Source organism: Ambystoma mexicanum, chromosome 3p (genome assembly GCF_040938575.1).
Source record: "Ambystoma mexicanum isolate Mex_15411 chromosome 3p, UKY_AmexF1_1, whole genome shotgun sequence".
Taxonomy (NCBI): Eukaryota; Metazoa; Chordata; class Amphibia; order Caudata; family Ambystomatidae; genus Ambystoma; species Ambystoma mexicanum.
Genome location: NC_090925.1, coordinates 1,130,028,568 through 1,130,052,803, shown reverse-complemented (window position 1 = coordinate 1,130,052,803; position 24,236 = coordinate 1,130,028,568).

The following is a 24,236-nucleotide window of genomic DNA, read 5'->3' as shown; positions in this document are numbered from 1 at the left end:
GGTAACGGAGTTTGTCCGGCTTGTGACTGTAGCAATTGTCTAGCGAGATCGTCTGTTCGCTCCTTGGAAATAATCAGTTCCCTTCTTAGAGCATTCGTTTCCTGACGGGCTGCATGCACTTCTGCTCTTAGTTCCCCAAGTAACTGGGCTAGCTGGTCGTCGGTATCCGAGGTTTCCATAGCGCCTGGGTGGGAGTTTTGCGGTAGGCTTTGTGTTCTGTAACGCTCACCTGATTCCCGCAGAGGCGCCGGTCTTGACTGGGTGAATGCCGTATCTTCAAAGGTGATGTGTAACACACGGTTGGCTCTTTGGGCTGGACCTCTGTGCACTGTATGTCTGACTTGAAGAGTAAGATGTCTTAGGTAAGTGAACGCCGAGCTCTCCATCTGCCTCGGGGCAGGGTGCTGTAACCAGTTTCTTCACTGGATAAGGGTGCAGGCCTCTTGACCTCAGAGGACTGCTGTCCGTCGTTAACTGCACGAACGGTAAGTTCTGGGCACTTCAAATGTCTTAAAAGTCTTTTGTAATGATATCTCTTGTTTTGCAGGGTTCCGGCGATGGCGGATGGCGGGCTGATGAGAGTTGAGGATCGAACCCGCGTGAGGAATAGAAGCGCCTGGAAGCACGTAAGTAAGCGCTTGTAGCCTGCTTCACGATGCGCACTAACTGTCCCTTTTATCTTGCAGGTACAAGTTCGGAGCTTTAGAGAAGCTGAAGGCTGCTGGAATACCCACTGGATTCGGCGTGGGAAGGAGTAATGGCACGTGAGTAATAAAGTTGCCCAATGTCTTTAAACGCACCTTCCACAGCCACGCCTAGGTAAGAAAAGAGTTCCTGCTTTCCAGAAGAGTTCCAGTGTTCTGAACCTAGGGAGTGGCTCCTGCCCCACCCAACAGGAAAAGTAGTCCCAAACAGAAGAGGATCAGGGGTTGGTGCTCAAGAGTCCAAAGAAGACAAAGGCGTACTCCAGGAGAAGACACTGGATGCTGTGGTGCTCAAGAGTCAGAAAAATGGCCGGATATTCACCAGGGAGAGGCTGAATACAGAGGAGCTCAAGAGTCCAAGGATGGCTGAGGCGAATACCAAGAGATGGCACTGGAAGAATGACCACAGAGCTCAGGCTGGCACAAAGTTTTTAGAAAAGGGAAAATCAAGGCAGGGATACCTAGCCTGGCTAAAGGTGAGTGAACCTGGGAAGATGGGAGAACTGACGCGGACCTGGCTAGGAGAGGAGTCCAGGAAGGCAGGGAACCCCAGCAAACCAAAAGGGAAACAAAGGGAAAATCCAGGGGAACCCGTGGAGAAGTAGGAGGCTGGCTAGGAGAGGGCAAGGGAAAGGAGATCCCCTCAAAGCTGAGAAGAGCAAGGCAGGCGCAGGAACAAAGGGAGAGCGAGTAACACGATCAGGAACAGAACGCGTTGAGACGCGATCTGCTCCCGATCCTCACTCTCCCTTTATGGGCCGCCGGCGCCCGCGAGGCCTGGAACGCAAGCTGATTGTCGCCGGGCGCCAGCGGACCCAGAGCGAGGCTTGGGCAGCAAGCCTCTCCGATCCCGGGTGACCAATCCACGGCGCATGCACGGAACCGTATATATATATTTATATATAATGCATAAATATAATGCATATTTACATGGCACGGGTCAAAGTGTTCACACACGGAAAAATACACACACATAGTAGAAAAGCTGTCATGGAGCTGACCCACACAAGTAAACAACGACATTGTCAAGCATATCCTACCAATCAAGATGGCGCATGTAAAAATACTGTTTTTGTTAAGACTCAATGGGTCTCATTACGACTTACATGGACTATTAGCGCCATGGTTGCCGCTGATATTTTTCAGCATCTCTTCAATCCGGCGCTGTCTCCATCAATATGTTGCCGCATTCCAGCACCTAAGGGGCACAAGAGAACAACAAGGTGAGCCGAGGGAACAAACAAGGACAATCTCTTTGCCACCAGATACTTACCTGATTTTACCGCCGGAGGTATTATTCACCAGCACACCAAATCTTCTTACGCCGCACCTGTAAGAAAAGAGAAAGCAGCGAGTTAAACCTTGGCATCATTTAACGGACAGTGTGGGATAACACAGACTCTTACCTGAACGCTTTTAGCTACCACAAGACGATCTTCTTTTGGGTCTAAGCTGCAAAGGAATTGGACAAGAGTGATTATTCAGCATTTTTGAACTCTTAAGAACTATATACTTACGGTCCTTCACCAGGAGGTTTGGAGCCCAGATTTGTCTAGAACTCTTCCAATATCCTCAAGCCAGTGTAGTAACTGGCCATCAGCGCGTCCCTGCGTTCCTCGCAGGATGGAGAGCTCATCATTCAAAACTATAAGGTGAGCTTTGTGAACGGGAATATCAGAGATGATAAATGGGGACGTTGTGAGGGGCTATTACTCAAATCCATGGGTGGCTAATTCCCTTTCTCCGCCTTTAGGAGACTACTTCTACGGGTCAAGCAGACGAAGCTAGGTGGGCCAGTCCAGTCAGTCATTTCTGCACTACGCATCACGTTGGTGGAGACTGTGGCTGTCCAGTTCCACTCGACACCCCTGTGGGAACCAGGTGAGCGTAACAGTAGGTCTGGGTGAGCTTTGTTTAGTGAATTTATCTGATAGGTAGCGTGGGGCTGTCAGGGAGAGCCATTTGTGTGTGATGACAAGTGAGCGTAGTTTGATTCTGTCACGGATAGGTAGCCGGTGTACCTCCTTTCTGATGGTGGAGATGTGGGCCTTGCGGGGAAGATTAAGGGCGCATCTAAGGGCATTTTATTTAGAATCTGTAGTCTGTTCAGGTTGTGATTCTTGGAGCAAAGGAAGAGTGTGTTCCAATAATCCAATCTGGACAGTATCAAAGCCCTTGCCAATGCGAAGCAGCTGTTGGTAGATAAGAATGGTTTACAGGCGTTGATAAGTTTATTAGTATAGGCCGTGGATGAAATAGTAGTGTTTATTTGTTTTTTGAGCAAGAGTGTGGAGTCAAGATACACACCCAACATTTTGACTTCTTTTGAGACTTTCATGATGTTGCCATCAATGGCGAAGGACTGGTACCTGGGGTCGAGTTTGTTAAGACATGCCTGGGAACCGACGATAAGCAGTTTCGTCTTGTCGTCATTTAAGCAGAGGATATGGTTAGCCATCCATGCTTGGATTTCAAGGTAGATTTCATTTAGTTTTGCAACATCTTTCTCATAGCTCCCAGTGAGCGTAATGAGGACCTGGGTGTCGTCAGCATAGTTGGTGTATGTGACACCCAGGTCGTCTAGGCAGTCAAAGAGGAGCTTGGTGAAGATGTTGTAAAGCGTAGGGGAAATACAAGAATCTTGGGCGACACCACATTGCATTGGGACAGGATCGGCCACAGCAGAGGGAGCGAAGACCCTAGTCGTTCTATCGGACAGGAAGGACCGAATACAATTGGTGGCATTCTGGGAGAATGGGGCAGCCAAAGAGAGGTGTTTGGTCAGAATTTGATGGTCGAAGGCTGCAGACAGATCGAACAAGAGCAAGATGGCCAAATTGCCCTTGCCTTTAGCTTCATCCATTTGGATTTTTAGGTCCAGGAGTGCTGTTTCGGTCCCATGCCTAAGTCTAAAGCCAGATTATCGCAGGCCTATGAGGTTGTTGTCTTCCAAATGTAGTTGTATTTGGAGGTATGCCACTCTGTCTAGTATTTTCAGGAGAAAGGGGACAGTCGTGATGGGTCTATAGTTAGTAAGTGTATTGGGGTCTAGGTTGGATTTTTTGAGAAGAGGTAGGACCCATGCCTATTTAAAGTTGTTAGGGACAGATGAGTTCTTAATGATGAGTTGATCAAAGTGGTGATGAAGGGAGCAAGGTCTTTAGCTCCATCCTTGATGACTGAGGCAGGGCACAAGTCACCTTGAGAGTAGAGGGTTTTAGGCTAGCGATTATGTTGACTACTTCGTCCTCTGGGACTGGGGAGAAGTAGAAGGGTGGGTAAATGCAGTGAGGAGAGCTATGTTTATTACTAGAATGGTCTTTGGTGGCGATGTTAGCTTTTTTTAGATTCTATCTTTGCTTGTAAGAGAGCTATTTTGTTTGCGAGAGCTTGTTGGATGTTGATACACCAAGCTTTGTCTTTAATGCAGTCATCAATAGGGGGTACTGGAGATTCCAATTCTCTAAGGATAGACCTCATCCGAACACCTTTTGTTTGTCCCCTTTGTGCAGGGCTTTTATAGCCCTGCCTTTTCTGACCTTCGCCTCCTCCATCTTCCATTTGGTCTTTTGTGTCACCTCTCTGCTCGGGTCAATCAAAATCTATGGGCTGGATAACACTGACTTGCACTTTTAAAAGTCCTTCTTGGCCGCACCATTTTCAATTATGGGCAGTCATGCTGTTATGGCGGCCCAGTTTTGTCAGCATTCGTTGTGTGAGTTGTTGCCTTTCAACTGTCTGCGGACGTTGCTTTTCATGCCAGTGATCTGAATGTCCATGCTGCTGTTATTCACCCTCCACTCGGTGAGCTTGAGTGCAGCCTTCTTGGATTCTAGATCTTGTGCTTCTGCAAGAAGTGAAAGTGAACTCTCCCCAGAAAAAAAGTGGTTGAAATGCATTGCACGAAGGACAGTCGTACCAACAGTTGTGAGAAAGGCACACTCAGGGGGTTCAGGGCCTGTGGTCCCTTTAACACCCTGGCATTTCAGGGTATAATTGGCTCTGGCATACAGCCTGGTAGGCTGCCAACTTCGGGTCGGGAGGGGTCTCTCTCCACCTCCTGACAGGGTAAAGCCGCCTGACCCGGTCCCTTATGTGAAAGTCATAATGTTGTTGACAATTGTTTTTCTTCATAAATTCAATTTTGCTTTGAAAGTTGATGTTTATGAGGATGATTGCACTGTAAACGTAAATACCTAGGACAATATATACACTAGTAAAACATAACTATCCAACAAAGCATGCATTTGTGTCTGAATAAGCAAAGGAAACTTGATGTTCTATGTTTTGATAAACATTTAGTAGTAAGACCAAATGGGCAGACTCCAGTGGTAACTTGTTTTTCATTGGAGTCTAAATTAATTTGTAGTGTTTTTAGGTGACTTCCTAATCATTGCGAGTTAGGGAACCCCCTCTATTTGTGCACCTTTTATTTTTAATAAAAATATAATATTCTGATTGTTTTTGAATTAGATGACACCAGGTGACTAATCTCAAGGTTGTTTTTGGAGTAAGAAAAAATACATCTGGATTGAGAATTTTGTTGTGTTTTTGAATGCATGTTATTTGGAAATGAGAAATATCATTCAGACAGATTACTTATTAGATTTTATATAATCAGTTGTTATTGATTGTAATTTGTGATTAAATGCCAGGTCTAAAAATGTCCAAAGAAGTGGTAATTGACACAACAATACCCCAGGATTGCTCACTGTCCATATATTCTCTGCATGGGCAGTGGGTGACAGTAGGAATGAGTAGAGAATGCAGGAACAAATATTTGGGAATAACATGGTCTATTGTACGAGTCATTACAGAACTGTCAGAACTGTACATTACTTCTATTAACAAAGAAAAGAACCAGAGTGTATGAACTCTTCATCAGATATCTTCTTTCACTAAATGTCGGTGAAAAATAGACTGGCTAAAAGTGAACAAGAATACTCCTATGCATAAAATCAGTGAAGGAACATATAAAAAGGAGTTGAGAGAACAAGCGTTACAATACTTGATGCAGCAGATGGCATTTTAGTCCATCTGGTTAGCAATGAGAAACAGATAAGGCAACCCAGAAAGGGCATTCTAAAATCCCTCTCCTACACGAGGCACTATGAGGGAAACCCAGAATCTCTAGGTGGATGGGGAAACATTCATTTTGAACAACCACACAAAATACCATACTACAAAGCCCTCACGGGGGATTCTGGGCCCATAACCCAGGAAAGCATGGAGAAAGTAGGGGACACATTCTACTGTGCACATAAGAAGCCTTCTAAAAGTCACATAAACAGGGATGGGGGCTCAAGTAGTGACTCTGACTCTGATGAGAGGTGCTGGGTGCAATTGAGAATACATAGAAAAAGGAAACCACAGCCACATTTTCTGAATGAGCCAATCAAGCAAATCCATTCATAAAATGCTTTATGATACCTTCTAACAAAGGGATAATGGGCCTCATTACGCGTTTGGCAGTAGCCGTGCCTGTTTTACAGGCACGGCTACCCCCAAACTCGCTACCGGCACCGCCACCCATGACTGGGCAATAACCGGCCCATTACGAGTTGAATGGGCTGGTAATTGCCCATTCGCGGGTGGCGGTATTGCTGGGCTCCCGATCCCCATTCTGCCCCATAGGGCCGAATGGGGGTGAGTAGCATTGTTGCAACGGTACCGTTCATAACGGTGCCGGTGCAATTACGACTTATGCAACTACGACTTATGACAGACCTGGCGGGTCGTCAGGCATGCGTGAGCAGAACTCGTAATTCGGCGGTACAGTATAAACGGTGCCAGTGTCTAACCGGCACTGTTCATACCGTATCCGCCAACATTATAATGAGGACCAATGTCTGGTATCCTTTGGGATTGCACAAACTGATGGCATCATTTGGATTAAGAAACAATATTGGATACATAAAATTGACTTTTCCTCCAAAGGCTTCTATTGTCTTTGCTGATCTAGAAGTCCAAAATCACTATGAATGATCCTCTTATAAAGCAGCCATTGTAAAGTATGTTGAACATCTAGAAATCCCCATGAAGCCTGCAAGGCAGCATATAATATAAGTAGATAGATTTAGAGGCACATAATGATGAACCTGCTGCGCAAGTCACTTAAATAATGTCCCAATGCTGCAGGTGATCATGAAAAAGGATCTCAATGCCCCTTAGATCACAGAAATATGCAAAGGCGGTGTGATCGTGCATTCCTTGCCTTAGCATATAATATAATGTGTGTTGAGGATTGAACATTGAGACTTTAAAACTACTTTCTCCAACACACTTCTAAAATATGTAGTGACTCAGTCCATGATGTTGATGACTGTAGATCACTCAAATTAATTCTCATCCAAGCTATAAGGCTTTATGCGTTACAGAATCCATCAGCTCCAAAAAACAAAGAAATCACTCTAAACAGATACATGTGCCAGACGCCATCCAGACAGATCTGATAAAGAATACTTCTCTATTGGATTTGGAGACAGGCGAGCCAAGGACTTACTCCTCTATTATTATTATTATTATTATTATTATTATTATTATTATTATTATTATTATTATTATTATTATTGTATTTATTGAGCGCTGACCTAGCTTCGAGGAGCAACAGAGTGGTTTACAAAGGAATACCCCAATACAGATACATAACGGAGTGCTTTACAGAGGTGTACAGCATAACAAATGAATAATGGTGCACTTTTCAGTGGTAACAACAGAACAGATATAAAGTGGGGTAGGATAGAGAGGGGTACAGGGGAGGGTACAACTGTACCAGGTGGCAGGGAGGAGAGAAGCGGGCAACTCCTAGCGAGTCAGGTGGTGTGAGGGGCAACCCGATAGCCTATGTGTTGATGATGGTCCTCTACTTTTAAGGATACTTACAGAAAAATAAGACTCTATTCAAAGCACAACAAATAGTTTGACATCTGGCTTGCAAAATACTGATCCAACGAGACTGGAGACTTACATTATCTCCTGATACTTAGGTTTTAGGCCTACACAAAGCAGCATCAGGGTCTGAGGGGAGCCCAACCAATCACCTCCTGCCAGAAACAACACAAAGACAACCTTCTTCCTCCTTCTCCTATGTTCCAGGATGATAGATCCCAGTACCACAGTGAATGGAGGCCAAGTAATATATACAACAGTAATTATCAGAATCAGAACTAGAACTTCCCTTCGAAGAGACAATTATGGTCACAGGATGGAAAATAGATAGGAGCAATGACAGTCAAGAGGGCGCAGAAAATATTTCTCGATTGGAGCGGCAGATGATACAATTGACAGAAAGCATTGCTCAAATTAGGACGTCCCAAATATTATTAATGCTCCCTGAAGTATTGTCCGTACTGAAGCAATGAATCAATTGTTCAGGGTGGACAATGTCATCAATAAAACTTTCAAAAACAAAATAGATAAAGTGAAGTGGAAAACAGGGTTATGGTAGCAGAAAATATTATGGGAAGCTTCTTTCGTGCCCTATAATACACCCCTGATTTTTCCTAAAAACTGGCAGAGATCATTAGTGGCACCTCTTCATCCACTGACTTAAAATGAAGTAAACACAGGGAAGTGAAATTCAGTGAAGAATGTGACAATCACATTTGAGAAAGAAGAGACCGTAGCTGAGCCATACCCTGGAGTTTTCTCTTTCAAAGATGGATTGTAACCACCAAAAGAACAATCGAACAAGCTCAAAGGAAGAGTAACAAATAATGTAAATGGCAAAAATTAGACTAACCAGGAATTCCATAGGGCCAAAACCTTAAATGAAGGAAATAAAATAGAGTTGATTGAGAGATCAAAACATGATGGTGTGTTCCTTTCTGTCCAGAGGATTTTCTACATTGCAAACCAAATTGCAGTAGTAACATAGAGCATGAGGAGTGAGGAGAGCTCCATATTCCACTTGTGATTTCAAAATATATTTTTTATTCCTACAGAGCCCAAGACTAACCTACTTAAACTTGATCCTGAGGACTTTAATTTCTTGAGAAATGCTTGACACTTTGAACCAGGAAAAGTTGAAAATCATTCTATTTCCCTCAACCCCTCTGTGGAGGACTGCACAATTCTGATGGAAAGAGATTGCACTAGATAGAGTAACTACATTGAGATGAAAATAGGGCAAGACTGACCTACTTATCTGGTGATAGTGATAGTTGCTGAGGGCACACCTCTTATGTACATATATGTATCATCCCACCCAAAGTTGATACTCATTTATCGACCTCAGAAAGATGAAAGGCTGAGTTGGCTTGCCGGGATTCGAACCTGCGACCTGCAGATCACACACAGATTGCAGCAGCAAGCGCTCAACCCACTGAGCTATCTTACCGGTTAAGATGGGGCTGCGAGCCTCTGAGGAGAAGCTCAGTCTTCTCATCATTCAGGCCGAGGCCATGGGATGCCATCCATGCCTGGATGTGTATATATATTCGAATTATCATTTTGGAGTCTTTATCGTAGCAGCCCGTGAGCGTGATGAGGACTTGTGTGTCATCTGCATAATTTGTGCAGGTGACACCGAAGTCATCCAGGTGGTCAAACAGTAGCTTTGTAAAGATGTTGTTTAGGGTGGGGGAGATGCAGGAGCCTTTTGGGACTCCGCAGGAGATTGGTACTGCTTCGGCTGAGGCCAAGGGTGCGAAGACTCTCACAGACCTGTTTGCTAAGAAGGACTGAATACAGTCAGCGGCTTTCTTTAAGAATTTCTTTTCTGAGTTGTAGGGATTTTTTTAGAAGGTCAGATTGTATTGATGGTGGTGCATGGAACACAAAGGTTATTTAAGGTGGTCACTCCAGAGAACATGCATAGGGGGTGCAGTTGTGACCAGGTTTCTTTTGCAGAACATTAATTACATCTATGGTGTGTCCTGCTGAGTGGGTTGCTCCCTTCACCATTTGCTGTAGTTGGATCATTGCAAGTTGAAATGTCAGTGATTTAGGTGAGTTGATATTTTCTTTTTCAAACCATATTTTGAAGTCCCCTAATATGATCAGCCTATCATATTTTATGGCGATGTTGGCTATGGCATCTAGAAATGTGTCTGCAAAAAATAAGTTGCCTATGGGTGGTCTGTGAATGAGTAGGATCTAAAGATTGGTTTGGTGGTCCATGGCTAGGAGGAGGAGTGATTCACAGTTTGGGATATTTAGTGATGGGGCGGGTGTAATGTTTTCGTGGTCTTTTTGTGCAACAGCAAGACCTATTACTGTTTTTACTTCCCTGTTTGCTTGATTCAATTTGATGTTGTTGGGTAGGGATTCATGTGCGACTACCTTGAATTCTTCAGCTTCCAGGTTCTGGTCAAAAGTTTGATGTCCATTCTACCATCGCTGAGGAGGTCATATATCTCTTTGCTGTGTTTTGACTATGATCTGGCATTGACTCAAAGGGTAAAAACCAAGGGAAATAATATTAGTCCATCTTAAAGGCTTAAAAAAGGGTGTGGACGCTAAAACAAGTCAATACTACCTCAAGCTGGACACAAATGGATACTTTTAATAGCTTAAAAAGGGAGGGAAAATAGGGATTTAAGCTAAAACGTAATACATAATACCTTAAACAGGACACTCAGACAGTTCCTTCCAAACACCAACCGTCTCTCCACAAAGAGCCATTGCTCTGTCTTTCCTGTCTCTACTTCACAGGAATGGGGAGGGTTCAGGCGACTTCCTTGGCCTATTGGATGCCTGGATTTATTACATTTCTTAAAGGTCCTGTGGGGTGGGGGATGCAAGATGGCTCCTTGCAAAGTGAACACTGTTGTTTTAACGGCTAAGTAAACAGAGGGAAAATACCAATCCAGCTGAAAGCACACAAAGGGCTTTTCTAAAGGCTTAAAAAAGGTAGAGAAAATCGGGATTGAAGCTAAAACACATAACAAATACCTCAAGCAGGACACAAATTGCGTTTCTAAAGGCTTAAAAAGGGAGGGGAAATCGGGATTCAACCCAAAACAAATAAAAGACACCTCAATCAGGACACAAAGAGCATTTTAAAGATTTAAAAAGGGAGGGAAGGTTGGGATTTAAGCTAAAAAGTAATCAAAATATCCTAAGCAGGACACGTGGGTAGCGTTCCAAACAAAAACACTCCTCTCTTCACAAAATACAGTGCTCTGTCTTTCCTGCCTCTGCTTCACAGGACTGGGGAGGGCTGAGTTGACTTAATTAATGACTGTAAGGATCCAGTTCTCTCAAATGTCTATTTGACTCAAGAAAGAAGCTTCTTCAGTAGAACATTGGTTAGGCAATTATAAACATACCACAAGATTCACACATTTAATCTGATAAATAAACAGAAAACAGATCTTAAAATTATGGATTCAAAAGACCTGATTATTAGCAGGAGTTTGAACCAAATCCATAAATCATAAATACTGGGTCATGAGAAATGTCATTTCACATTTCTATATTGGTAATAACATGCTACATTAATTGGCAATTCATTGACATTTTGCTAATGACAAACTCTAGTCCAGAATCGGGCGAACACAATGGATTTCAGTGGTCTTCAGAAAGCATTTCGTTCCACTCAATTACTATCTTATGGTGACCAAGTATATGTGAAAAAGCAGTTACTATTCCTGGAAATACTGAGCAATATATGTTGCCTATAAATAGCAGAGAAATTGATAAACCTTGTTTAAACAAGAAACTTGATCATTTATTAATTTAAATAATACTCATCAGCAACAAGGACTCTCTTTGCATCCTACCACCATAAGAGAATTTCAAAGATGATACCATTCATGTATTCTTGACAATAATGATCCCCAAAGTGTCATTTTCTTTCAAAGTACCTCTGTTGAAATGGCAATTGTTTCCCAAACTTTTTCAATGCAACTAACAAATCCAATGATTAGTCAGGTACCTGAAGAACATTATAACAATATTGGTGGCATAAGATCTGTGATTCTCTACGTTCAACTAGGGAGGCATTTCTTGGTGTACTCCCTGTGCCTTTATGGAGTGGAGTGTCACTGTGACATTTTGGAAGATAAAAAGGTTTACAGAGGGGGGCGTGGCCTGGAGTCGATGGCGAGCAGAGGCTGATTCGCCGAGCTCCGGCCGAGACGCCGTTTCCGAATCATTTATCTCCGGCTTCAGCGGGTTAGCAGCCCCCTGAATAGAACGCAGCGGTGTGTGAGGCGATCCCACATAAATCCTCCTCGAGGGGTCGGACTTTCCGGCCCCCCAGACGCCGGCGCTGATCACCGAACGCACTCCCTCCCCCCGCCGCGCCTGGATCCAAGATGGCGGCTCACGGAGTCTAGCGAAGCCTCCGCATAGCACCCCCGCCAGCACATCCAGGCGGGGAACACCGCGGAGGAGCATCACAGCGGAGCGGCCCCCATCCCAACACCTGACCGCGGCTGGCACCCGATCCTCGCCCTACTCCCCTACCACCACTTCGGAAGGCCCCGGTCGACACTACGTGCCGGAGTTGCCCTATTTCCGGAGCTCCACCGAGGCACAAACTGCATTTTGGAGACGGCGGTGGGGAGCTCACCTGCCTCCAACTTTCTCCCCTCTACCGGAGACCCAGCCGAAAACGAACACGCCGCGTGCTCCGGGGTCAGGAGCACGCGGCGACACCATCGGCCTCCCCCTACTGGGCCTACAATCTTCTGCAGGGAGGCCGCTGCCGGGTGGCCGGTCCGGAGGAGCTGCTGGGGCACTGGGCCGCTGTGGCCCGTTGCTTCGCCCGGTGTCCCGGAATCAGGAATGGCCCGGAGGGCCGCGACGAAGCGCCAACCCACGGAGCAATCGTGAGCACAGCCCCGGCTGCACTCCCCAACCACAGCCTGCATCGTCCATGCAGCCGGGCCGCCCAACTGGACTCCTCCACCAGGGGGGGACAACTCCGGCCTTCCCCCTCCTGAGCCTACATTCAACTGCAGGGAGGCCACCGCTCGGTGGCTGAGCCGGAGGAGCTGCTGGGGCGCTGGGCCACTGTGGCCCGTTACTTTGACCAGGCCTGGAAATCGGAAACGACCCGGAAAGCCGTGACGGTGCGCCGAGCCAAGGAGCAACTGTGAGTACGGCCCCAACTACCCTCCCCCAACCACAGCCTGCATTGTCCCCGTGGTCGGGCGGCCCAGCAGGACTCCCTCACCAAGAGGGGACAACTTCTACCCTAAGCGCCCCAACACTATCACCCCTAAGCCCAGGGACAGCGACGCAGGTGCTAGGATAGCGGATAGAGCACCTGGAAGTACGGAGGAGCGCCCCACCTCATGCGCCCTGGACAGCCTCCAACTACTGAAACAACAACTTCCCAGGGCACAACCCACCCTAGAACACCGCTCCGGGCTACACAAGAGAGCGGCCCCGAACTTCACCCCTCCAGACTCAAGACTTCGGGGCAACCACTATTACGTCCCCAACATGGCCGCCAAAAATAAAACCAGGGCCGCCACCATGGACTCCTTTGTCTCAGCCAGGGCGAAGACTCCCACCCAAGCCAGGGCCAGCTCCACCGAAACCATTCGCTCACAAGAGACGGACCCCAAAGATAACCACTCCCAGATAATGGATGCTATTGCCTCATTAAAGACCCACATCGACTCCAAGATAGACGAGTTTAAAATAGACATACAACTCATTCGCCAAGATGCCCGCAACTTAACGGAAAGGGTGACGGCCATGGAGAAAACCACAGAGGCGGGGTCCGCGGCCGCGGCGACCCTACAATCTGAAGTTTCGGACCTGAAAAGGAAGGTCACATTCCTAGAAGAAAGGGCGGAGGAGGCCGAGGGCCGGGCCAGACGAGGGAACATCAGAATCTTAGGTATCCCGGAGGGGAATGAAGGCCTAAATACCACGTCCTATGTTGAAACCCTGCTGCTACAGGAAATTGGGGCCGGCAAATTGACTCAGGGATTTTCGGTGGAGAGGGCCCACAGGTCCCTACAGAAACGACCCCCCCCTGGATCACACCCACGGCCAATTATAGCCAAGATACTAAATTTCCAGGACAGGGAAACCATATTAAGATATTCCAGGGAAACAGGCCCTATCACACGGGGCGAAGCTAAGATTTCCATATACCCGGACTACACCCAGAAAGTACAAAGGGAGAGGAACTCGTTTGTTCCGGTCAAAGCGAGGCTGCGCCAACTGAACCTTAAATATAGACTGCTGTACCCGTCCCGCCTGAAAGTTATCCACAAAGGGCGAGCAATCTTTCTCGAAAATCCAGAAGCGGCCAACATGTGGCTAGAAGACAATAACCTTGCCGACGGTGCAGATAACCCAGGTGGGGAAGACTGAACCCTGGGGGAGCAGGGCTGGACCCCAGGGACCCCCCACACCACCCACACATGAAGCATAAACAGCCGGACCCAAGCAGGTAACTCAATTAACAGTATATCATATGGAAACGACCCTCGTTTGGCCTCGCCGCCTCGCAGCAACCCCGCCCCCAGCGAAAGAACCAACCGGGCGAGTTTCTGCCCGACCCAACTCGCGCCCGACTCCCGGATGGGCACAGACGGCGCGAGAGCGCCTGAGCACCGCGACATAGTTGTAGTCGCTGGGCGCACCAGTTTGAGTTATGTTATCAGTTCAGTTAGTACCATAGTCTTCGTTCCACTGATGCTTGAAAATACCGTGATGGCCACAAGATACGCTTCAAAAATTGATGAACCAGAGGCCTATCACTTACAACTTATCAATCACGCTCTGATGCCACACTGGGCCGCCGCGGCTGCCCCCCACGCCAAACTCAGAACACCACACCAATGGCATCACAACTCAATGTTATGACGTGGAACGTAAGGGGAATGGGCTCGTACCTCAGGAGGAACCGCATACAGTCCTACCTCAGGAGGAAGAAAGTCTCGATAGCGATGTTACAGGAGACACATCTCACCGAGGACGCTCTGTCTAAACTGGCAGACCGATGGGAAGGAACTGTGAGAGGATCCCCATATTCCAAATACGCAAGGGGTGTGTTAATATGGATAAACCCTAATGTGCCCTTCCAATTACATGGATGCGAATCTGACAGGGACGGCAGATATGTAATAATGTGGGGAACTATAGAGCAGACCCCGATCTGCTTAGCTAACACATATTTCCCGCAACATGGAATCCCGTCGTACCTCAGCACACTGAGCTCCAAGCTGGCACACCACCGAGGCCAAACCTTCCTGTGGGGAGGAGACTTTAACTGTGTTATGGACACAACTATGGACAGATCGCTTCCTCCCCCCCAATCTAGCAACCCTGCAACCCGTGCCTTGGCAGAAACACTAGACCAACTCAACCTAGTGGACATCTGGAGGATACAGCACCCAGCCGATAGGAGTTATTCCCATTACTCAGCCCCACACAACGTCCACACAAGGATAGATTACTTGTTTATTGATCGTGACGAAGCCCCGCTGGCGATAACCACAGAGTATCTGGGGAGATCTATTTCTGATCACTCCCCGTTAATCATGCAATGGAGGCAGAGAGGACCCAGACCCCCGATTCCCATGTGGAGAATGCCTTCCGCGACACTAGAGGACCCACAGTTCAGAGAGGACCTTGCCGAGAGGCTAGAGGAGTACGTCGATATCAATAAAGGATCCGTCTCCACTTGGAGCACACTGTGGGAAGCCATGAAGGTGGTCACCAGAGGAGAAATCATATCTAGAGCTGGAGGCATCCGCAGACAACTAAAGACATCACTTGAGGCCCAAGAATCAGAGATCACCCGCCTGGAGTCCACTCTTGACACCTCCCCAGGAGTCGAAACAGAACTGAAAGCGGCCCGAGAAAAATGCCAGCTCTCCTGGGACAGGCTGGAAAAATTTGACTTCGCTACATACACCGCTCGATCCCACAGGGAATCAGACAAACCAGGTAAGCTGTTGGCCTGGTTATGCAGAAGAGAGCACCCTAAACACTTGCCAACAGAAATAATAGATGCAGATGGTGCATCCCACAGGACACAGATGGGGATCAACAAAGCATTTGCCGAGTTCTACTCAAAACTATATGCTCATGAAGCCCGGATCCCCACCACCGAAATAACAGACACCCTGGATGAGATCGATATGCCCCAAATATCCAGCGAACAGAGAACTGAACTAGACATGGACATTACTCCCGACGATGTAAGATGGGCCATCAAGTCGCTCGCCACCTCCAAGACCCCAGGTAGCGACGGACTCACGCCGGAATTCTATAAAGCATACGAACCCATCCTCACCCCCATCCTACACGAAGTCTATCAGGAAGCTTACACAAACGGGATCCTCCCCAACACCATGAGAGAAACTATAATCATCCCCATGCTCAAGCCCCACAAACCACCTACTGACTGCGACTCATACCGACCCCTGGCCATGCTCAATTATGATAGCAAGATCCTCACCTCAATACTGGCCAGCAGACTTGCTAAAGTGCTAGGGTCCATAATCCATGAGGATCAGAACGGATTTGTCCCAGGTCGCAACACCACAGCCAATTTGAGGAGGCTTCAACACATCATGGCCGAAACTCATGACTCGGAGGAAGATCTAGCGATACTGTCACTTGACGCCATTAAGGCCTTTGACTCCATCTACTGGGAGTGGCTGGTGGAGGCCCTGCGGGCTTTTGGCTTCGGAAATGGTTTCATCAGATGGGTCCAGGTTCTCTACAACTCCCCAGTGGCCAGGGTCAAGACAGGCGGAACAATTTCAGAACCTTGGAAAATACAGAGGGGCACGAGACAAGGATGCCCACTCTCGCCCATGCTGTACATACTGGGACTGGAACCGATTGCTTTATACTTTCGTCAGCAACTCTTTGACGCCGGCATCAAGGTGGGCAACGTTCATAACATAATATCATTGTACGCTGATGATGTTCTCCTGTACCTAACAGACCCAGAGCTCAATGCACCGACGGCACTGGAGGTACTCGACAACTACGCGAGATACTCCGGAATCCAATTTAGTAGACGCAAATCCTCAGCATTCCCCCTGGCCGGATTGAGAGACGTCTCAGCGGAGGACCTTCCGAACATAGGGATAAAATGGCAACCCGAGAAGTTCAGATACCTGGGGATTAATCTCGGCCACACCCCACAGCTCACACATGAGCACAACACAGAAGCAGCCGTCACCAACCTCCGACGGTCCATAAAATTCTGGTCCAAACTCCCACTGGCGATGGTGGGAAGAGCGGCGATCGTCAAAATGATAATCCTCCCTCGCTTCTTATACTTCTTTGTGAATATTTGCCATTACATACGGCCCCCTTTCTTCAGGAAACTGGAAGCTATTATCAAGGACTTTATATGGGGTCCTCACAGGCATAAGCTGTCACTGGCCACGCTGACCCTCCCACACAGAGAAGGTGGAATAAAACTACCAGATCTTCAGTTCTACTACTTGGCCGCCCAGCTCAGTCACATCACGAGATGGCTGTCAGACGAATCTTCAGCCGAACTGGGGCTACTGAAGCAACACCACACCAACTTAACTCCCAAGGAAATCCTATGGGTTCCCATCTGCCGCTCTCCGGAAACCCCCATGGTTGTCGAGCTTGGCAGACAGATATGGACCAGGACTTGCCACATCAGGAAGGTGCAACACCCATACTCTCCGGACCATCCCATAATGGCAGATGTGTGCAAGAAGGAGGCAGACCTCCCCATAGCAAGGAGGTGGGAAGAAGCCGCGATATACACATGGGGAGATATGTTTGAAGATGGACTGTTCAGGGACTTCGAATCGATCCAAGAAATCGAAGGGCTACCCAAAGGCCAGTTCCTTTGGTACCATAGGCTCAAACGTACCGCCAAGAATCAGTGGCCCACCTGGCCAGAGGAACCAATCTCGGACCCTCTACTACAAGAAATGTACGACCTCTCTGATGGATGGAGACCTGTCTCCAGGTTATACAACAGGCTCATCGACAAACCTAACCCTAAGGGACCGACACTGAGGGCAAAATGGGAAGCAGACCTCGCAGCCCCGCTCACTGATAAAGAATGGGAAAGAGCACTAATATTCCCCAAGAAAGTGTCGAGAAATTCCAGATTTGGCCAGATACAGCTGAACGTCCTATATCGAACTTACATGACCCCCCACAGAGTTGCTTCGTTCAACGCGAAGGTCCCACCGGTGTGCCCATGGTGCGGGAACGACAGGGCAGACATGATCCACATGTTCTGGTCCTGCACCAAAGTGACGACACTCTGGTCGAAAGCCAAGCAATCCTGCAGAGACGCCGGCATGGAGCGATACGAATGGTCACCAGGAGAGTGCCTATTGGGTACATACCCCAGACCGAGCAAATTCAAACACCTCGTGAAACTAATGGACATTTCATGTATACTTGTCAAAAGGACCATAGCGATGGCTTGGAAGACACCAGCGGGCCCCAGACATGAGCGCTGGTTAAACGAAATGGCGAGGTGGACGGCTGCAGAGACCAGAGCCTGGCAGGAAGGAACTACATCCAGCGGAGAAGCTACAAGCGGCTCCCTGGTCGCCTGGAGGGCCCTTCTGACGAACATGCTCTTCAATGCGGACCATAAGCCCCCTTGAACACTTGTTGCGGTTCACAGTAACAGGCTCCCACCATCACAAAGTATATGCCTCCTGCAGCTGTTCCCCTCCACTTCCTGAGAAGCCACACTCTGGACTGAACCACCATCACGAACTTCACTTACCACATCACACGAAGACTATCGTTGTTTAAGATAAGTTTCCTTTTGTTTTCTTTTTCTCCCCATCTCATTCTTTCTTTCCTTCTTCTTCACTTGTTTAATTCACGAGTTTGTATTGTTTCACCTTACCACGAAACTAATAAAATACTTTGAAAAAAAAAAAAAATAAAAAAATAAATAAATAAAAAGGTTTACAGAGTTACCAGTATCTACCTAGATACTAAGAAACCATCCATCTAGGTAGGCACCCTAAATATGTATCTTTCCACCTAATTGACGATACCTCAGAAATAGCTTCACCTGATATATTTCCAGCTTTACATCAGTTGGTTAGAGAACCGATTACTCTGGCTGATACCTTTGAGACCGATAACCAAAAGCAGCAATTGAGATATCGGTTTTGGGATTTCGGTCAATTCATAGTACTGTGGACACAGTCTGTATATTACGCAACCATCCCTATGGTCGAGATATCATACTGGTATTTGTGAGACAGTACAGGTTACCTCTCGCATCTATGGAGAAATCAATAATTGAGATTATCAACATTTTGAAATCCAGTACTAGGAATACCAAACTCAATAGAAAATGCAGACTCTGTCCAGACCTAAGGGAAATTAACAGGTTACATATGTTTAGGTGGCATCTCCCTTACATCAAACAGGGCCTTGTACAGATTAAAGGCTCTAATGTGAATCCTGTCCTTGAATTGCCAAATGGATATTGGACCATCTCAGTACACGTTAAATACCAATACTTTTGGGAGACGTGGTAGTCATGGAGTTGTACACTGTTAGGGTTGACATCAGGTATTAAATTGATAAATTCCTGTAAAAGGCCCTGCCAGACATTGGAGAAGGAGGACACTTGGCCTATGTGAATTATCCATTGGTAAAAAGTAAAACTGCAGAAGAATACTCGGTGGAGAGCCACCACATGCTGACATAATTAAGGAATGCAGGTGCTAAATTATCACTTCTGAATGTACAATTGTGCATAACTAAGGTAAACTGTCTAGGTCATGAAATCACAGAAACGGCCTGGACCCTCAGAAAAAAGGGTGAAGTTTTACTTACGTTAAATAACCCTACAAATTTGCTTCGGACTGACCAACTACAGATGTAAATTAATAGAGAATTACAAAGAGATCACTCAGTCCTAAGACCATGAATTAAAGGTAGGAGCAAAGTGGGAATGGAGTGATTCACAGTGAACATGAAACCATTAAAAATAAGTCTTTCCCAAGTTCTGTGCTTGGCATATCCCTTACAAACAAGGAGATATTTCTGAAGACAGGATTTTCTGGCACCTGTTTAACTGTGGTCTTGTCTCAGAAGCAGGACCAGGTTCATTAGATAATTTCATATCTGAATAATATATTTTCACCCATAGAGGTAACAGCCAATGAATGTGAGAAATGACTCCTGGCAATGGTAAGGGTGTTGTCAAATGATTGTCTGTAGATCCATTGGGAACACCATGTGGTTGAGACCTTCATTCCCCCTGTACAATATTTGCAGAATGACTAGATACGGAGGGTGAGTGTCTCTGATTTAAGGATTGATCCCTGTGTTGTTTCTATGCAAGGCTAATCTACAGAGATCAGATATGCCAAGAATAAAGAGTCTGATGGATCATTGATTAGCAGACAGGCATGACTGTGTTGGGGATAACTGTTTAGAAGAAGAATGTTTGAAAATAACTGGCTTCTCCTCACAATCTGTATGAAGAAAAGACCTGTTAGGGAATGACCACAGATTATGTGGATGGATAGTCTTACCATATCACTGAAAATGACAAGAAGCTGGTATTGGAAATGCTTGGGTCCCTGACTCCCCTGAAGCCTAATCTGGTTATACAGTTGGTCCCCAGATTAGACAGGCGATAGAGCTGTTTGCCACCTATCATGCTGTCCTCACCCCCCTAAACCATCAATTTAGGAGCTGGTGATAATTAAAAATTCAAATGATCACCGCAATAGATTTGTGGAACATTTGATACACTGGAAAGCCAGAGGTAGGCTGTATGCTAACGACAAACCCTTGAAACAAGGCAAACTGATCCAAACCATAGATGATTTGGTGATGTCCAATACCATAACAGTAATCTGGAAAAGGATCAAGAGACAGATGATCCTGACAAAACAGGAAATGATTTGGCAGATCACTTAGCTCAAACAGGAGCTCTTCACGGGAATTAATTAATATGGAAAACTTCCTGGGACAAATACAAATAACATTGGCACTCAATCACGATTTCCTAGTAAAAGGGATGTTTTCACTGTTCATTGAAGTAGAGATGCTCCACATATTGATTTGATTACTTCCCAAAAGGACAATCCGGTTATCGGAAAATGTTATCAATATTCTCAAGACTGAGAAAACATTGCCATTTCTGAAGAAGATCACAAGATTTTCGAATATTGATATAATGGACTGGGGGGTCACAGTGCCATAAGAAGTGGAATAAAGGAGAATACATGCAAAATGAATCCTGGAGGGATTTTTGCTACTGGTAAAAGCTAAATTGATCCTGGAGGAATTGAGCCAGTGGTAAACAACGCATGAGATAAAGCAAGAGGATTTGTCTTTGGTTTCCCAAAGAGGGGGAAACAGGAACTGTATAAAAGACAATTATATTTTAACCGGCAAACTGTATACAAGTGTCATGCTTGCGCCATGGGCGCATCCATTTACGCTCTATATGGACTATTTGCTTATCATTTATTAACAACAGACTCCAACAAACTACGTATACCACAATGCACCTGGCTACTAACATCGATTCCTGGCTGGTCCTATTTGTCATCAAAGGAACTACACCCCCCAGAAACCCTAGGGACTTGCCCTGCTTCCACCAGCCTAGGAACAGAAAGGGAGGTGGCCGATTGCCTGCAGGTGCGCTTAGCCTGGTGCTACCAATTAGCCTGCCTCTGTGCTGGGCTAGGCAGTATATAAGGCTGCTGTCTGCAGTGGCTCAGCCTCTTGCATTGAGAGTCCTTCCTCCACCTTTCGCGTCTGTCTTCGGATCCTTGTATGCTGTTTACCCTCACTCCTGCTTGGACCCTGCCTTGCAGCTTGTTACACCCCGCTGCCTACAGCCCTAGCCTTTTGGGCTCCCTGCCTTGTTGCCTGCTCCACCCTGCTGCCTCCAGCCATAGCCTTCCAGGCTCCCTGCCTCTCAGCCCTGCTCCTCTGGGCTCTCCACACTGCAGCTGATCACGCTCTGCTGCCTTCCAGTCTCCGCCCTTGCCCTGCCGGGCTCTCCACATTGCAGCGGATCACGCTCTGCTGCCTTCCAGCCTTCGCCCTTGCCCTGCCGGGCTCTCCACATTGCAGCGGATCACGCTCTGCTGCCTTCCAGCCTTTGCCCTTGCCCTACCGGGCTCTCCACATTGCAGCGGATCACGCTCTACTGCCTTCCAGCCTTCGCCCTTGCCCTACCGGGCTCTCCACATTGCAGCGGATCACGCTCTGCTGCCTTCCAGCCTCCGCCCTTGCCCTGCCGGGCTCTCCACATTGCAGCTGATCACGCTCTGCTGCTTTCCAGCCTCAGCCCTTGTCTTCTGGGCTCCCTGCTCTGCAGCCTTCCTCACTCCGGCTGCCTTAGCCCTTGTCCTCTGGGCTCCCTGCTCTGCAGCCTTCCTCACTCCGGCTGCCTTAGCCCTTGTCCTCTGGGCTCCCTGCTCTACAGCCTGCCTCACTCCGGCTGCCTTTGCCCTTGTCCTCTGGGCTCCCTGCTCTACAGCCTACCTTTCTCCGGCTGCCTACAGCCCTTGTCCTCTGGGCTTCCTACTTGCAGCTTATCACGCTCCGCTGCCTACCCCCTACCTTTTTCCCGCTGGGTCCTCGGCCTAGCAGCCCTCTACAGTCCTCTGCAACCTTCTACGTTCAGCGGCCCTGCCCCTCAGGGTTCACTCCTTACTGCCCGGCCCTTCTGGGATCCTTGCCGTGCAGTCTGCTTTACTCTGTTGCCCTAAGCCCTTTTCCTCTGGGATTTCTACCTCACAGTCCCACTCCTGTGGGCTTACTCATTGCCTTCCTGCTCCTCTGAGCTCTCTACCTACCCTTCTGTCCTCTGCCATCCTATCCTGTTACTCGACTTTCCCTTCATATCCTTCTGCTAGTTTGCTATCATCTCCTTTCCTGGATTTGTCTGTTGTATCTTCTCTTGTACTGTTTGTAGACCCTTTTGTACAGAGCTTGTCTGCTGGTTCCCATCAGTCAACCTCTGCCCCTTCCCTTGTCTCGTTTCTACATCACAGACACCCATAGCTGCTGTTCCAAGTCATGAGCAAATAGCGTGGGCCTCTGTTATAGCAAACTGTGCAGAAGGCTAGAGTATTTTCAAGGTTCGTGGAATACTCTTTTCCTATATCTGCATACACCCCAAGAGGGTATTCATTCTGTATCCTTTCCCTTGCTACTCTTGCCTACTCTTCGCTCCCTTTCCTTTCCGCTGTGTGTGTTCCTATCTGTCCACTTTATTTGGCACAACCACCCAAACCCTTTCTGGGTGTACTGTGCCGCTCTTAATAGAGTGCCATCCTTGACAGAATGCAAGAGCCAAAAATTTCTTATTCCATTGGCCGGAAGGGCACACACAGACCAAAGATGCTTTCCTTTCGAGTTAAGAAACCTTTGCATAAACCTATGGTTTCCCTAAGGACAGCAAACAAGAAACTTAGTCTAAAGGACAGTCTCGCCTTAGAAAACAAAGATTTACAAGCACGGTACTATACTCACTGGCTAGCTGACCCTTCTTCCATGTACAATTATTATGACATTTGCGACTATGATCCGCAGTCCTTATCTGCTGCAGAGCTACAGCAAGATAATGAATTCTTACAGATCTTGTTAGACCAAACAGTGGAAAACTCTCCTGCGTCTTCTGACAAGCCTTCTAACACCGCAACAGCTAAGGACATATCACTCATTGTGAGAGAATCTAAACCAGAATACGCTGTTGCCAGTGTGATATGCGCAAGATCAGCTTGGCAAGCTCCCCAGAATGCTGGAAAACCTTATTCGACAGGACAAGGCAGTCATTATCCTGAGGTTTGTGAATCTGGTTCCGGGTACAAAAGACCTATACTAACCATCGGTTGTCTTAATGCTTCCACAGTATCTATTAACCACAATAACCCTAAGGTCAGTCTTCCCATTGCTACAACCAAATTTTCTGCCACACCCGCTTCTGAAGCTGTAGATCAAACTAATGATACTTACCTGCTACACAAACAACTCCTACGACTTAAAAGAAAGACCGAAGACCTCTATGATGACTTTGTTTATTTGTATCACAAGAATCTTATGAAGGGACACAAGTCACCAGACCTTCTGACACTATGTCCAACACCTGACATCTTATCTTTTGAGATCGACATGATAAGGCCTGGAACTGCCAGACAGAAAAGTATACAGACTTTTACCAAGCAGATGGAAGACCTACATATAGCATATGTATCCCTTCTAGAGATTGACACGGCTCTTTCACCTTTCAGTCGCAGAAACTCAGGTTGTTGTACTGACAGAAAAGAATTAACTCCTCCGGTGGGTCAAATCACGCACACAGCCATTACACCACAAAACAAGGATGGTTCCACCCTCACCCTTGCCTTTCGTCCAGTACTCACACTTACAACTTCTTCTGAAATGACAATGGCAGCTGAAGAGACTGGCGCAGTTCACACCGAGCTTACTGAAGTGGCAAGCGGGGCTTGCCCAAGTGTGGCGGTGCTATCAGACAACACTCTCGAGCAATTAACATCTTCCGTTTCTTCGATACCCCTTGAATCGCCAGTGGTTGTGGTACCCGATCTACCAGTAGTTGCAACACCTGAACTGTCTGCAGCTGCTACAGCACCCGAA